Source organism: Panthera uncia, chromosome B4, assembly GCF_023721935.1.
Source record: "Panthera uncia isolate 11264 chromosome B4, Puncia_PCG_1.0, whole genome shotgun sequence".
In the NCBI taxonomy this organism is placed as follows: Eukaryota; Metazoa; Chordata; class Mammalia; order Carnivora; family Felidae; genus Panthera; species Panthera uncia.
In genome coordinates this window covers 95,628,726-95,647,426 of record NC_064809.1, presented here as the reverse complement: position 1 = coordinate 95,647,426, position 18,701 = coordinate 95,628,726, and positions in this window count along the sequence as shown.

Below are 18,701 nucleotides of genomic sequence, written 5' to 3'. Positions count from 1 at the left end.
ACAAAACAAAAAGCTATATGAGTCTATATGTTTTCCAACAACTAGAATTACTTAGTTGAAAATCTGCAATATATAGCCATTTCACTCATAACACCATTAGAGAATCAGGATTCTTTCATCAACTGGCAACTGATAAATTAAGAAAATAAATGATTTTGCTAAATCTATTATCCAAAAAAAAAAATAAATAAATCTTTGTACACCCAAATATTTTCAATGAAGAGTATTCGGTAACCACCAAGTGGGGTTTTTTTTTTTCACTATGATCCACAACCACAGTCTGATTTTATAAATTGGAAATATAAAACTCTATAAAGGAGACTTCTAGTATTGGATCTGACAAGTAAAGAACTTGGCAGACATTGCTCCCATTCTGACAACAAGAAGGAGAGGCACAAACTTAAAATCAATGGCTCTACTTGGATCCATCAGAAGCCAAACCACCATACCAAAATCTGTAGAGATGTCCTCATCCAAAGACACATAGTTAAGATTTGCTCTACCTGGAGCAGAAGCTGTTGGGACAATAAACTGATGGGAAAACTCAAATGGTAATTTTGACAAATTACTCTAGACTGGGGGAGAAAAACTTGTGTAAGTCACAGTTTTGTGACACTGGCTTCTAAAAACAATGAGACTTAATTAGGTTTTAGAGAGATTCCTTTCTCCCAACATCTTTCCACCATTCCAACATGGTTCCAATGTAATGTCAAGCATTATAGCTGAAGGAGCTGTAAGACATAGACTTTCTAGGGAGGAGTACTTAGAAATGCCCAAAGTCAAGGGAAGACAAAAACAAAGAAATCAAAGCAATGTGTAACCTCTGGCACCTGTACCTATAGCAAACTTTAAGTAGACTCTGATTCCTAGCTAGATTAACGTAGAATCTCACACTAAGGACTTCCTTTCTTTAGTTCTTATTAGACAAAATTATTGGCTTTCAATAACATGAGAACGAAAAAAAAAATTACAAAGCATGCCTGATGGCAGGAAAACTCATTCTGAATAGGTAGAGCAATCATTAAAGCCAGAGGAAGATGCCACAGATGTTGGAATTATCAGACAAGGCAGTTAAAATAACTATGGTTACTTTGCTAAGAACTCTGGTGGGAAAAGTAGAGACCATGCAGGAAGAGATAGGTGATGTAAGCAGAAAGATGGGAATTCTAAGAAAATGCTGGCGGGGGGGGGGGGGGGGACACACTGTAACAGAAGTAAGGAATATCTGCAATGATCTTATCAGTAAACTTGATATGGCAGAGAAATAATCAAGTATGTGGAAGATAGGTCAAAAGACTTCAGAAACTAAAATACAACATATGAATGTAAAAAAAATCTATGTATAAAAAAAGACAAAAGGAAACTCTGAAAAGATGCTAGAGATAAAACAAGATACCCTACCTATATAAGAGCATGGATGTGAATTATAGTGGATTTCTATTCAGGAATGTGCAAGAAAGAAGAGAGCCATACTGTATATGTAACTTTAAAAGAAAGAAACAATCCAGCAACCTAGAATTATATATACAGAAAAAAAATTCTTTAAAAACAAAGGAAGAATAAGGATTTTCTCAAAAAAAAAAAACATGAAGGAATTTATTGCCACCAGACCTTCCTTCCGTACAAGAAATGATAAGTTATTCAGAAGAAGGAAAATATTACAGGTTCAAACCTTGGATCTAAAGAAAGAAAGCATGTCAAAAAGCAAAAAATTAAGTTAAAAAAATCTTTCAAATTATTATTCATAAGTGATCATAAAGATATTGTTTAATGTAATGATAGTAGCAATGCATTTAATGATAATACCATATGGGTAAATGAAATGAATAGCAATGAGATCATAAAGGATATGAAGATTTGGAAACACTCTGTAATAAAGTGCCTGTCCTACACATGAAACAATGTAGGGCAATTTGAAACTGGATTTAGATTAGTTAAAATGTATGTTACAAATATTAGGGAAATAATAAAAAAAAAGTTTGAAAAAACTGTAGGCTTCTAGCTTCATCTTTGATATGTAAACAGATTGGAAGTCACGACTTATCCTTGCAACAAGAAAAACTGAACAAATCAGAAATCAATGAACAAATTGGAAATACATTAAGAGATAAAATTCTGTTAAACTGATCAGAAAATTGGGGTCACATAGCAAAATCTCCATTCCTAAATCTAGAAATAAATAGGAAAATCAGAGTTGCAAGTCAGAGCTGCTAACCTGGAGCATATGCCCATGGAGACATAAACTGATGAGAACATTTAAAGGTAATGTTAATTACTTGCTGAAGGATGAGTGTGGGCTAGTGTGAGTGAGAATCTCTTGGGGGCCATAATCTTACCAGGACCCCTATATTTTTACTTTAGAGAATGCCTCTAGGTTCTCAAAGTGAAGAGCTGAGAAAGATCTCTGTGTGGGTATGACATAGGGATAGAAACAGTAATCATTGTGAAATATACTCAAAGCCTTCTCCATGGCAAAAGCCCAACCTCAAAGGAAAGGGCTTTTCTAGGGATTTATCTCAGCCTAGGAAATAATCCTTCCACTTCAGTACCCTCTAACCTTTCAATTTCACCTAAAGGTGAAAAGAAGTGCTATACTATTTGCAAAATACTTGTGAGGGTCACAACTAGAGACAAGAGTCAGTCGACAGTAAGCCAGAATTAATCATGAGATTAAACCCTCTTCACACCTATCTATAGTCACCTACATGACTCCACAATAATAAGAGCAGATCCCAACTGAAAGAACTATAAATCATAGTCTCTTTCTTCCAAAGTCAGATTCAAGAGAGAAGAGGCAAACAAGGACACTGGAAGAATTTGAAGCTTCTGGTGCCTGTAGGTAGAGCAGACATTCCACACAGCCTAGTTCATAGCCAGGTTAACATAAATCCTCAACTAAAGGTGTATTTAATTCAGTTCCTGTATACTTAAAAGTATATGTCCAAAGCAGAAGAAATCTTTGAAATAAGAGTAGCTGACATGACAAGATGCTCAGCATCACTCATCATCAGGGAAATACAAATCAAAACCACAATGAGGTACCACCTCATACCTGTCAGAATGGCTAAAATTAACAACACAGGAAACAACAGATGTTGGCAAGGATGTAGAGAAAGGGGAACCCTCTTACACACACTATTGTTGAGAATGCAAACTGGTGTAGTCACTCTGGAAAACAGTATGGAGGTTCCTCAAAAAGTTAAAAATAGAACTACCCTTGGGGTGCTTGGGCGGCTCAATTGGTTGTGTCTGACTCATGGTTTAGGCTCAGGTCATGATTTCATGGTTCATGGGTTTGAGCCCCACATCAGGCTCTGCAGTGACAGCCCCAGAACCTGCTTGGGGTTCTCTCTCCTTCTCTCTCTGCCCCTCCCCTACTCATGCTCATTCTCTCTCTATCTCAAAATAAATAAACTTAAAAAAAATAGAACTACCCTATGACCCAGCAATTACACTACTAGATATTTACTCAAAAGATACAAAGATACTTATTTGAAGGGGCACATGCACCTCAATGCTTATAGCAGCATTATCAAGAATAGCCAAACTATGGAGAGAGCCCAGATGTCCACTGACTGATGAATGGATAAAGAAGATGTGAGAATAAAGAATATTACTTAGCCATCAAAAATGATGAGATCTTGCCATTTGCAACAACATGGATGGGGCTAGAGTATATTATGCTAAAGAAAATAAGTTAGAAAAAGACAAATATTTCATTCATGTGGAATTTAAGAAACAAAACAGATGGACATAGGGGAAGAAAGAAAAAAAGACAGGGAGGCAAACCATAAGAGACTATTAACTATAGAAAGCAAACTGAGGGTTGCTGAAGGGAAGGCAGGTGGAGGATGGGCTAAATGGGCAATGAATATTAAGGAGGACACTTGTGATGAGCACTCAGTGTTACATGTAAGTGATGAATAACTAAATTCTACTCCTGATACTATTATTACACTCTATGTTAACTAACTTGGATTTAAATTTTAAAAAACATAAAAAATAAATACATACAGTGTAATATTATTTTCAGGAGTAGAATTTAGTGGATCATCTCTTACATACAACACCCAGAGTTCATCCCAACAAGTACCCTCCTTAATGCCCATCACCCATTTAACCCATACCCCCACCCAACACCCATCCAGCAACTCTCAGTTTATTCTCTGTATTTAAGAATCTCTTATGGTTTGCCTTCCTTTCTCTTTTTATCTTAATTTCCTTCCCTATGTTCATATTTCCCTATGTTCATATGTTGTGTTTCTTAAACTCCACATATTAGTGAAATCATATGATGTGTATCTTTCTATGACTGATTTTATTTAGAATTATACTTTCTAGTTCCATCCATGTTATTGCAAGTGGCAATATTTCATTATTTTTGATCAAGTAATATTCCATTGTATATGTGATATATAATCTATTCATTAGTCAATGGACATTTGGACTCTTTCCATATTTGGCTATTATTAATAGAACTGCTATAAACATTGGGATGAATGTGTGTGCCCCTTTGAATCAGCATTTTTGTAAATGTTGATACTACCCAAAGAAGTCTACACTCTCAATGCAATTCCTATCAAAATAACACCATCATTCTTCACAGAGCTAGAACAAGCAATCCTATAATTTGTATGGAACCACAAAAGACCCCAGATAGCCAAAGTAACGTTGAAAAAGAAAACCAAAGCTGGAGGCATCACAAATCTGCTCTTCAAGCTGTATTACAAAGCTGTAATCATCAAGACAGTATGGTACTGGCACAAAAACAGACACATAGATCAAGGGAACAGAATAAAGAACACAGAAATGGACACACAATTGTACGGCCAACTAATCTTCAACAAAGCAGGAAAGAATATCCAATGGAAAAATTTCTCTTCAGCAAGTGGTGCTGGGAAAACTGGACAGTAACATGCAGAAGAATGAAACTGGACCACTTTCTTACACCATACACAAAAATCAACTCAAAATGGATGAAAAACCTAAATGTAAGACAGGAAACCATAAAAATCCCAGAGGAGAAAACAGGCAACAACCTCTTTGACCTTGGCTGCAGCAGCTACTTACCAGACATGTCTCCCAATGCAAGGGAAACAAAAGGAAAAATGAACTATTGGGACCTCATCAAGATAAAAATCTTCTGCACAGCAAAGGAAACAATCAACAAAACTAAAAGGCAACCAACAAAATGGGAAAAGATATTTGCAAATGACATATGAGATAAAGTGTTAGTATCCAAAATCTATAAAGAACTCACACCTGTCAGAATAGCTAACATTAACAACTTAGGAAACAACAGATTTTGGTGAGGATGTGGAGAAAAGGGGAAAACTTTTGCACTGCTGGGTGGGAATGAAAATTGGTGCAGCCACTCTGGAAAACAGTATGTATTTTCCTCAAAAAATTAGAAGTAGAGTTACCCTACAACCCAGCAATTGCACTACTAGATATTTATCCAAAGGATACTATGTATATTAAAAAAAAAAAAAAAAGTTGTTGAGAAGTTTCTAAAGTGAATGACAGAAACTCACAGGTTAAGGAAGTTCACTGAACATCAAGCAGGAGAAATACAAACAAACATACAAACAAACAAAAGAATATAAGCATGTTTAAACAGCAAGAAATCAAAGACAAAGGGAAGATGTTGAAAGAATAGTGGGAGAAAACTCAAGGATAAAGAATAAAGTAGATTCCTCATCAGTAACCATATGAGCAAGAAAAGAGTAGAATGAAATTTTAAAGTGTTGGAAGAAAGAAACCAGAAACCTAGAAATCTATGCCAGATAAATTTTCCTATTTAAATGAAGGAGGAAGAAAACTTTCTGGCCAAGAAGAACTGAGGAAATTCATCTCCAACAGACTTGACTTGCAATAAATGGTAAAAGGAAGTCTTCATGGAGAAGGAAAATATGCCGGCTACATCAATCCATACAAAGAAAAGATTATTAGATAATGAATATATGAAATTAAAATAAGGTATTTTAATTTTTATTCTTTTTTTAAACATGTATTTATTTATTTTGAGAGACAGAGAGAGAGAGAGCAATGATCTGTTATAAGGTACCTGCACTATACATGAGCTGGTATAATGTTATTTGAAGATTGACTTGTACTACTTCAAATTTATATTGAAAATTCTAGGGCAGCCATTAAAAATATTATTTTTAAGTATGGATAATATAAAATGCTCAATTAAACCCAGAGTAGGCAGGGAAACATGGCAGGAAAAAAAGAACCAAAGATCAGATGCAAAAATAGAAAACACTTACAAGCATGGCAGCTATTAACTGAATTATATCACTGATCACATTAAAGGTTAGTGATCAACATATATCCACTAAAAGGCAGAGATTTTCAGAGTAAATAAAAAAACTGAAATCAAGTACATGTCGAATACAAAAATTGTACCTAAAATATAAAGATTCTGATAGGTTCAATGTAAATGTATGGAGAGACGTATACCATATTAACCGTAATCAAAGGATTTATGGTTACTATATTAACTTAAGAAAAAAAGCAAAATTAGTATCAAGAAAATTGTCAGAGATAACAAGGGAATTACATAATTAGGAGTTAGTTTTCTAAGAAATCATAACAATCCATATATGTATGTCTATGGCAAAAGTGGCAAAGGATATGAGACCCAAACTCTGGAACTGAAAAGAAAAGCCAAGAAACTTGGTTAATTATATAATTATATATAATATGTTACATAAATATATTGTATATTATTATATATAACTGGTAACTTCAGTGCCCTATTTCAGTAATTAATAGATCAATCAAGAAAATATTCAGTAAGGACATAGTTGACCTGAATATACCATTAATTAATTTGGCCTAATTGACATTTATGCAATACTGTATCACAACAGATTACCTTCCCCACAAGTTAACATAGAACATTCACAAAAATACACCAAACTCCAGACTATGAAACACATTGTAAAAAATTTAAATGGATGGAGAGTTTACAAAGTATGTTTTTAGATCAAAATTGATTAAACTAGAAATAAGAAATAAAAAGATAAAAAAGAACCAAATATTGGCGCCCCTGGGTGGCTCAGGCGGTTAAGCATCTGACTTCTGGCTCAGGTCATGAACTTGCTTTCCTGAGTCTGAACCACCCCCCACTCCCACCCCTGTCACTCTCTGTGCCGATAGCTCAGAACCTGGAGCTTCTTAGGATTCTGTGTCTCCCTCTCTCAGCCCCTCCTCTGCTCGCACTCTCTCTCTCAAAAATAAATACAGATAAAATATAAAAAAAGCAAATAAGCAAATATTTAGAAATTAATTCACCTGGAACACATGGATCAAAGATGCATTCTAAGAAGAAATTAAAAAGTATTTGAACTAAATGAAAATAAAACTAGTATGTGCTTATTGCCACTGAAATGTACACTTAAAAATTATTAAAGTGGTAATTTTTATGTATGTTTATATAACCACAATTTAAAAGTTACAAGAAAATGCAACTTTTAAAAAGAACAAAACAACATTGCTGGTTAAAAAAAAATAAATAGAGGAGGGTGAAGAGCAGTCCTTCATTGTAACAAAAACACAATAGGAAATGTAATATAACAAGTTGGAATAAAGAGAAAACAACATAAACATATATTTACAGAATTATATTCATGGAGGAAGTCATATGCAGTAATCAAATAATTCAGAGCTACATATATTTGTATGGACAATCTAAAAAATCTAATGGTAACTTGAATAGTCAAATTTCAAAGTATAATGTTGGTTGAAAAAATCAAGTGGCTGAATTATATGAGCTGAAGGGTGTCATTTATGCACTGTATCATTAAAAATTGTACAATGACTTTGTTGATATATAACTGTAGAAATAAGAACCAAAATGCAAAACAAATATAACAACAGTGACTGGAAATGTGAGCATAGCCTTGTGGAGGAGGGAGAATGAAAAGAAATATGAAATCTATTATATTCATATCTGTAATTTTTTATGTATACCTATCTTTTTAGAAAGATGAATATGAATAGCAGAATATTAGAATTTGAAAGAATGGCAGATAAATTGATATTTTCCATATTATCATATAAGCTTATCTCTATGCTTGGGACATTTCATAAATTAATAAAAATAATTTTTAAAAAAGTAGGTAGCCACAAACCAGACAATCGAATACGCACAAAGACATACCACCCACAGCCAGCACTAAAATTCGTGGGATAAATATAGCTTTTCTATTAACAAAAATTAGAAGGAATTTAATCTTCACAAATAGTAAACATAACATCAAACATTATCTTTATTTATTTTTAAAGTTTATTTATTTTGAGAGAGAAAGACACAGTGCAGGTGGGAGAGGGGCAGAGAGAGAGGGAGAGAGAGAATCCCAGGCAGGCTTCACACTGCCTGCATAGTGTGACATGGGGCTCAAACTCAAAAAACATGATGTCATGACCTAAGCCAAAAACCAAGAGTCTGACCCTTAACCGACTGAGGCACCCAGGCGCCCCTCAAACATTATATTTAAATATCCCTATCACAGTATATGCTGTAAAAATTTTTGTTCTCTAATAATATAACTTTAATTTTGAGTAAAGAATTTGACAGTATCTTAAGTTCAAACATGTTGTTTTGATAGTTTTTCAATAACAGATTGTAAGATCCAAAAGACCCTAAATAGCCCAAGTAATCTTGAGTAAGAGGAACAAAGGAGGCATCACACTTTCTGATTTCAATCTGTATTACAAGGTTATAGTAATCAAGCAATATGGTATTGCCTAAAGACACATTGATTGATGGAACAGAAATAAACACACACATAATATGGTCTATTTATGTCAAAGGAGCTAGGAACATACAATGGAGAAGGTATAGTCTCTTCAATAAACAGTGTTGGAAAAAACTGGACAGCCACATGCAAAAAATGAAGCTGGACACCTATTTTATACCATACACAAAAATCAACTCAAAATGCATTAGAAATTTTAACGTAAGATTTGAACCATGAAACTCCTAGAAGAAAACATTAAGAGGTAATCTTTGACGAGGATCTTAGCAATGATATTTTTGCATTTGATATCAAAAGTAAAGGCAACAAAGGTAAAAATAAACAAATGGAAATATCTTGAGCTAAAAAGCTTCTGCACAGGAAGGGAAACTATCAAGAAAATGAAGGCAACACCAAATGGGAGGAAATATTTGCAAATCATCTATCTGATAAGGCATTAACATCCAAAATATATAAGGAACACTTGTATCTCAATAGCAACAACCAAACAAAAACAAAACAAAACAAAACAATTTGATTAAATAATGGGCAGAATAAATGAATAGACATTTTCTCAAATATGAGATATAAATGGCCAATAGGTACATGAGAAGGTGCTCAAAATCACCAATCATCAGGGAAATGCAAATCAAAACCAGTGATATTACCTCATACCTGTTAGAAAGGGAAGAGGTAATGAATGAATGCTGGCGAGGATGTAGAGAAAAACGAATTCCTGTACACTATTGGTGGGGATGTAAACTGGTGTAGCCAAAATAGAATACAAAAATCAAAAATAACAAGTTTATAAGCAAAGAATGAAAATTTTGTGTGTGGAGAGAATTGTTACATCAAATGTGCCAGATGATGTCATAAACGAAATGCTACAAAGTGAAAAAAGAATCACTTTTCTGGTACGTAATGAAGTGATAAAAATATTTTTAGTTCTTAAATAGGATTTCATTTAATATCGCTTAGATCCTTACATAAGACTTACATAATAAGTTGAGGAAGTGATAAACTTTTCTGACAGAGTTTCTGGTTGTTCTTTGCATATAACTAGTCAATTACAATTCTTTGGCAATTTGCTCTAAAAATAAATTCATAGTTTTCATTATGCATTATATATTTTTCAAATTCTCCTATATATCTTCACCATGTCAAATTTTTTGAAATTCTCTTAACTCATATTTAAATACCAATTATTTGTGTTTTTTTCCTTGCAGAGCTCTGCAGCTATGCACTGAGAATTGGTAACAGTTACATGAAGGTTGAATATCTTGAACAATACAAATTTAGCCATTTTTCAGAGTGCTTGGAATTTTATCATTATAGATTATTTTTTATTAATTTATTTTGTCATTGCTCCAGATATCCTATTTCATATTTATTCATTGTTTTAATATCCTCATACTACATACCACCTGTGTTAATAACCATTTTTGTGGATTCATCTTAAACAGTACTTTAGTATCAGTATAAAGTATATTTTATTGAGAGCTTTTGGGTGCACCACTTAATGGAATAAGGAACATCAACTTAGGACAGTTGTTATGGTCTAATAGCCCATTGGTAACCAGAGGATTAAGCAGCCCATGGGGAGCTTTCAAAAATGCATTAGTGGGTGCTGCTTTACCAGTGTTTATATTATTAAAATATAAGTGATAACTTTAAAATTAGTCTGATTAATTGGATGGTTGTCTTTAGGATTTTAATTTGCTTTTTACCACTTCATTGTCTGTAGTAAGGACATTTGATGGCAAAATCTCTGAAGTAGCAGATGCAGCTCACCAGGGTTTAACATCACAGGCGTTAGGCCAATCATTTCTCTAGTTAGCAGGCTGTTACCTAGTGTCTCCAGTCTACAAAGATGTTTCCATGTTATTTTCTAAGCTTTTTGTGAGGCCAGGTATTTGGATATTGGATGAAAACAGACCACCTGAGATTCTGGTTACAAACTTCTGCATTCTGTAACAGGATAGTAGTTAGTTGTTTAAAATGCAACAAAAGTGTCATAGTTGGGCCATATTTCAGTGTCTTTTTTTTTTAATTTTATTTTTAAATGTTTATTTATTTTTGAGACAGAGAGAGACAGAGCATGAGCAGGGAAGGGGCAGAGAGAGAGGGAGACACAGAATGTGAAGCAGGCTCCAGGCTCTGAGCTGTCAGCACAGAGCCCGACGCGGGGCTCAAACTGACGAACTGTGAGATCATGACCTGAGCCGAAGTCGGACGCTTAACCGACTGAGCCACCCAGGCGCCCCCAGTCTCTTTTTTATTTGTAGACTGAAAGAGGAGAGTGATGTTTTTCATAAATTTTGAAAACTATTAATCAATTAGAAATACCTATGAACTACAAATGCACTGCATAGAGGTTCAAAAGAAGGATAGAAAAGTCACCTGAAGGAGAGTCTAGCCCCTAGACCCATGGTAACACTGTCAACTGATTATGTTAACATGTGTACAGACAGGATTCTTAGCCATAGCTAGTCATAGTGTGCTCAATAAACCTAAAATATCTAATTCCAAATTGCTATATGCCAAGATACAAATAGATAACTGCCAGTATGTTATAGGCTTGTGGATGGAGTTGGTTGTTCCTGCCAAGAGTTTTAAAATGTTTGTTTTTCCTTTTATTTAAATATTATTTGTGAGCAGGGAGGATGCTGAATGTAGTTCCAAAGATATATTTTGTTAGACCTTCAAATATTTTTAAGACTTTTTTGTATTTTAATTTAAATTCTTTTAAATACTCTCTGACTCGCAGGAGTCTCAACCTGCTATCTTAGAAACTGAGTAGCTGAACTATTAATATCTTTTTGTTGCTTTACACTAAGGTCATCCCTATGGTGAGAGCATTGCATTATTTAATATTTAACTTTCTTAACTTTTCTCATAATGTTCTTATGTTTGCCAAGTGATCTTTCAGTTCCTCTCTGCAAGAAGGGTCTATGCTGACCATGTGTACTTACAGGATTCTGGTCTCTGTGACAGGTTATTGTATATTATTCCCAATTATGATTTTGCATCCCTACCCAGGTGTGCTGAGGTACAGAGGATTTCTTGATTCACCAGACTTCATTTTTCCTGAAATGGAGCATTTCCAGTCCTTCTGATAGTTACATCCTGAAAATGAATACATGTGTATTCTCCTGGACTTCTTGTCACTAGTAAGGGCTCTTCTTTCAGGAGCTAGTCATATCTGGGAAAGTCAAGAAACAGTACTTTAGCTAAGTTCTCAGAAAAAGAAGGCCAGATACCATTGTTGATCCCTTGGAGTGACACTGCTGCCTTTCCAGCTTTTGCAACTGTGACAGAATTTCCATCTTTTTCTTTTGAAAAAGTGCTATACTTTGCACTAACTTAAGGAAAGAGAACTGCTGGGTATGGAGAAGGGCGTTGAATCAGAAAGGTCTGCTGAGCCAAGACATGGAATAAGATACTCTCTAAATGGACTCTTCTGCATACCCAGCCTCCTCAAAGGCACGTTGTACATATATTCTATATAATAAATCTGATCCTTTGAGTGAAAATAGGAATTATAGTTTGTATTTCTCAAGGCTGATGATTAAATAACTGTATGAGTAACCTATGGTATTTAGAAGAAGTGCTATGAGAAAACATATGAGATATAGGCAGAAAAAATATGGTGACTATCAATAAAAGCCAGAAACAAATGAAATGTTTCTTCCCGTAATAGTTTCTTTAGGAGCAGGTCCTCTGTTTTCCTGGGTGTTGGTCCAGTCAAACACAATTTGGAAAAACCTATTTCTAACGAAATGTGTTGCGACCACAAGAACATTCAGTTACTGAGTCTTGGGGAGAACATCATTTTTGGTTGCTTCACCAGAAGAAATATCACAGTGACCCAATGGTCCTTGTTTGTATCAAAGTCATTATTGGTAGAGAGAAGTTTCTTCAGGGTGATTATACCAAAGTATAAATTCAGGCATCTTTTCTCTTAACTACATTTCTGATATGCAGAAAAAACTGAAGATTACAAAAGAGAAAAAATTATATTGACATTACTGGCTAGTTTTTAGTATAACCCCTTCAGGAAAATATTTTCTATTCTGGTTAATCTTTCCTCAGTAGTACTAATAATCTTTAGCAGAAAATCATTTTAGTTGCCTTATAATTAAAAATAAGACTATTAAGTGAAAAGCAATGTACCACGTAAATTACAGTATTTTTTACTTTTTATTAGGATATTTGAAAAGAATTAGGTAAACTCTAAGCTTCTCACTTCAAACATGAAATGTTAGGGAGTTTAGTGATGTAATTAACCTAAGTCTAAATAGATTTCAGCAGCTTTTCCCTCCCAAAGATCTTTTTCTATGACTAGGACTACATATATTTTACCAAGGGAGATGTCAGAAGAATAACAGTATTGAGCTAAGAAATCATAGAATACCTATTTTGAGTGAAATTCTGTAAATGTGAGAATAAAATTGAAAGTTTATTCATTAGTATACTCACTAATTTAAAAAATATATTTATTGAGAACTATTTTGTGCAAGCAATGAGTTGTGAGCTGGGAATACCTTTGGTTATTTAAAATTAGGTCAAAATGTGTTTTGTCCATGACAGTCTATTCAATAAACTTTTATTGAGTACCTACTTAAGGTAAAGTATCATGTTATACTGAGATTATAAATAAAAATTAGAGCATTCTTAAGACTCTCAACCTTTATTCACAAGATTTTTTAAAAAGACTTTATTTTTTAGAGCAGTTTTAGATTTATAGCAAAATTCAGAGGGAAGTACAGAGACTTCCCATATCCCCTGCCCTTACACACGTAAGGCCTTCCCTATTATCAATATCACTATACAGAATGGCATTTTATTTTTTCCTACCAGGAATGAACTTACATTGACACATCATTATCACTAAAAGTCAATAATTAACATTATAGTTCACTCTCGGCATTATACATTTTATGGATGTGGACTAATGTATAATGACAAATATCATCATTATAATATTTTACAGAGCATTTTTACTTCCCTTAAAAATCTTCTGTGCTCTGTGCATTCATCTTTTCTCACCAGTCCCCATCCCATCTCACATCCCTGATCTTTTTTGTTGTCTCTATAGATTGTTTTTCAGAGAGCCATATAGTTGGAATCATACACTATTTAATCTATTCAGACTTTTTTACCCACTTACTAATGTGCATTTAAGGTTTCTCCATGTCTTTCATGGCTCAGATCTCATTTTTTTATATAACTGAATAATATTCTATTGTCTAGGTATACCACTGTATCATCATCCTCTAATACCATTCTCTAATAAAATGAATCATAGCCTCTTTGAGAAATGACTGATTGTATGACTCAGAAAAAAATTACAAGATAAGCCAGGATCATCTAGAGTATAAGAAAGTAAGAAAGTGTTCGGAGGAAAAACAGGTAACTTCTTAATGAGATTGTGTTGTAAAAGGGGTATGTGAGCCCACTTAATGTGTTCCCAGTAACCAAATCTGGAACAATTTGAAGAACAAAAGGAATAAAATAGTATAAATTTCATGTGAAAAACAAATCCAAATAATTTATATAGAGATATTGCTCTTGAAGAGGAGAGTGTAATTTAAGTTTAACCTGTGCATAGTGAATTGTTCTAGAGTACAGTGTGAAAAGGAGGGGAAGAGATTCGCTATCAACTTTGAAAAATAATGTTGAATAGTATGTAATCTTAGTATGAATGTGACAAAAATAGCATTTCATTTTTGGGTTATCTTCCTCCCAAAGACCTATAACATCAGTCCATTTATGAGAAAACACATACAAATCTCAAGCATCCTCCAAAGTCCCTACCTAATCAGTACTCCTCAAAGCTGTCAAAGGCATCAGATCAAGAAAATCTTAGAAACTATTGTAGACAAGAGGAGCTGTGTTAGTTTGCTATAGCTGTCATAACAAAGTGCCGCAAACTGAGAGATACAAACGACAGAAATTTATTGTCTCACAACTCTGGAGATTATAAGTCAAGATCAAGATGTCGGCAGGATTGGTTCCTTGTGAGGGGCTATGAGGAAAAGTCAGTTCCATGGTTCTCTGATAGATTCTATTGGTTTCCTGACAATCTTTGGCATTCCTTGGCTTGTAGAAGCATCACCTTGATTTTTGCCTTTTTTAAAAAAAAAATAAGGATACCAGTCATATTGGGTTAGGACCCACTTTAATGACTTCATTTTAATTTGATTACCTTTGTAAAGACCCTAACTACAAATAAAGTCATATTCTGAGTTGGGTGTTAGGACTTTAACAATTTTTTGGTGGGGGGCGGGGCACAATTCAACTGATTACAGGAGCCTAGGGATAAATGACAACTAAGTTAATATAGTACCCTGGATGAGATACTGGAACATAAAATGGCCATTAGATAAAAACTAAATAAATCTCTATGACTTTTGTTAACTGTTAAGATATCAGTATTACATTACATTACATTAATTGTACATTAAATGTAATAAACATACTAATGTAAGATGTTAGTTATGGATAAAAAAAAATCTGTGTGGGATAGAATGTAAACTTTCTGTACTATCTTTCCAGTTTTCCTGGAAACCTAAAACTCTTCTAAAAAGTAAAATATACTTTTAAAAATGTGTGAATAAAATACACAAATTCTAAGTGGTCTCAATTATTCTTTTTTGCCTCAAATATCAGAAATAAGGCTGATATTAGGTACTGATCCAGAGACTAAAGTTCAGTGGAACTGGTCAAGCTTTGATTAAAATGCCTGCCCTCAATCACTGATGACTAAAATCAGTGGATTTATCTGCCATTACTTCAGATTTATAGCACTTTTTATGCTTTCTAATTTAATGATGTATGAAAAATTTGGCAGGAAATCTAATAAGAATGGGAGATTTTAAAGATGCCTACCATTTAGGAGTTCTAATTTCAAAATTGACAAATTGGACCTCGAAGGACAATTGTTTATTATTTTCGATGTACTGAAAGTAACAATTACAACTTATTAAGAATGTTATTAGTGCACTTAGCAGGGATAATTTCTACTTATTTTTAAATGAAAATGAGTGGAAATGAGTATAATATTAAGCTTTTGAAGGTTTTAATGAGGATTAAAGTAAGATATAAGCCATTAATATAGAGAATGAACTGTAGAATTTAGCTACAGTTATGATATAGATATGATTCTCCTTATTTTGTGGTTGAGGAAACTAAAACTCAGTTATGTTAACTTGCTAGGAATTCTAGTATATTTTCAAATTTCAGTATTTAAGCTCTAATGATAATGTATGTCCTTCAGTGGTTCATCAGAAAAAAAAAAAAGTCCAAATAAAGTGGTTAGGAATACTCACATCCATACCATATTTTTAGATACATAAAAGTAAAATAATTAAGAATATAAAACAGAATATTTAATCTGCATAACATGAGGTTTCTCATAGTTGCTATATTGACAAATATAGTAGGGAAAATAGGTAACCTTTAATATTAAGTTTGGAATTGACTAAGAGACAGAAAACATAGCCTTTGACTACTGTATTAACAGGTAAGCCATGGCCTTGTTGAATTTGACTATTTTCTCTAGAGACCAATGTCAATAGGGCCACTCTGATCATGGTACATCAGTGGACCAAAAAACAGGACCAATCTTTTATCTTGTTTGAGCACATACAAAAACAACCACAGACAGAAACAACCACAGACAAAAACAACAGCACTATCCAGACCACAAAAGTAATGAAACACTACCCTCTCTCAGGTACCATTAGTGACTGTTTTTCCTTTATCATTTAAAGAGTTAGCCCTTCTTCATTCCTCTACTTCTAGGTGTACAAAAAATATATGTTGTGATCCATATTAGTAAATGGGCTTGAGCCAAAATCATCACAAGTCAGAAGCTCCCAGCTGAAAGCTCCCTACATTATCTATAAAACTCATATCAATCTTTTGCTTGCTTATATCTGAAGTTTTTTTCTGTATCTAGGACCAGAATTTGTACATTTATGTCATTAAATTCCAGGTAACCTTGTCTCATTAGAAGTACTTCTCTGACATCATTCCCATCCAACAAATACAGGTTTTTGTTTTTCCCCTGCCAGGTAGAAATGAACTTTCCAAGTTCTGACCCATTCTGCAAATGCTTAAATTCCAGGAAACAGTATCTCAACTAGAAATATATTTTAGACACATCAGGGGAAATATTTTAGAAATGGAATTGTTTGGGGGCACCTAGGTGGCTCAGTCAGTTGAATATCCGACTCCTGATTTTGGCTCAGGTCATTATCTCATGGTCATGAGATTGAGCCCCGCATAGGGCTCTGTGCTGAGTGTGGAACCTGCTTGGGATTCTCCCTCTCTCCCTCTTTCTTTGCCCCTCCCCAACTGTTGCACTTTCTATCTCAAAATAAATAAACACTAAAAAAAAGAGGGGTGCCTAGGTGGCTCAGTTAGTTAAGCTACCGACTTCTGGTTTTGGCTCAGGTCATGGTCTCACAGTTTCGTGAGTTTGGGCCCCTGTGCTGGCAGCACTGAGCCTGCTTGGGATTCTCTCCCTTCTCTCTCTATGCCCCTTAATTTATAATTAAGTTAATAAATAGGCTTAATTTAAAAAAATTTAGGGGCGTCTGGGTGGCTCAGTTGGTTGAGCATCCGATTTCGGCTCAGGTCATGATCTCACGGTTCGTGGGTTTGAGCCCCGGGTCGGGCTCTGTGCTGACAGCTCGGGGCCTGGAGCCTGCTTCAGATTCTGCATCTCCCTCTCTCTCTGCTCCTCCTCTGCTCACACTCTGTGTCTCTCTCAACAATAAATAAAGATTAAAAAAAATTAAAAACAAAAAAATAAGAAATAAAATAAATCAAAAAAATCAAAAAAAGAAATAGAGTTGTGTCATCCTCACAAAGTATAATTGTGTAGATCTAGGACAATGCTCCTTCATTTTAACAGATCTCCACAGGGTCAAGATCCATTACATTTAAATATGCATACACCAATCATTAAAGTGAATATAAGCATATTTTTGTAGAGTTTGATCAATTAAAATATGTTATATCTCATGGGGGGCTTGAGTGGCTCAGTGGTTAAGCGTCCAACTTTGGCTCAGGTCATGATCTCATTGTGAGTTTGACTCCCACGTCCCACTCTTCTGTGCTGACAGCTCAGAGCCTGGAGCCTGCTTTGGATTCTGTGTCTCCCTCTCTCTTCTGCCCCTTCTCTGTTCATGCTCTGTCTCTCTCAAAAATAAATAAACATTAAAAATTTTTGAAAAATAAATAATAAATAAAAATTTTATATTTCCATTGAAATGTACATATAATTTTCCCCCTTATAACATTGTATTCTTTGATAAAGCACTTCCACTTTCTTAGTTACTTCACAGAAGAAAGATTTTCAAGTACTATGTTTATTGCCCCAGGGAACTAGGTCTAATTTAAGAAAAAAAAATACTGTCATGGAAGGTTTAAAATAACTATTTAGTAGAAAACAAATTCTACATCTAGGTGGTTATTAGCTATCCAGCAACAACTGGAGAGATACACATTTAAAAGTATTCTTGAACATGATTTATGTAATTGAGTTCTGGCTTAAAATGGCATAATTTGCCTTAAAGAGGAAATCTTAAAAGAAGATTTGCAACTGTTAACAGTCTAAATTTCTTTAAAATCCCTTCTTGCCCACCTGGGTACTAATAATATATGCTAAAAGAGTGGCATTATTCTTTCATGTGATATTAGGTGATAAATAATAAAAGTAAATGATAATTATAAGGTGCTTAATTATACTTTGTTAGAGTACTTCTGGATACTTCTGGGTTACTAAACCAGTTTAAACTAGGATCTATAAGTTTTGGTAAAGTATTTTAAGAATGTTCAGTTTCAGAATTTTTCACTCAGGGTATTTAATTGCCTTATTGTTTTAAATGGAATATAGACACATTTCTATTCAGTACAAATAGTAAAACTACATATATGTATTTA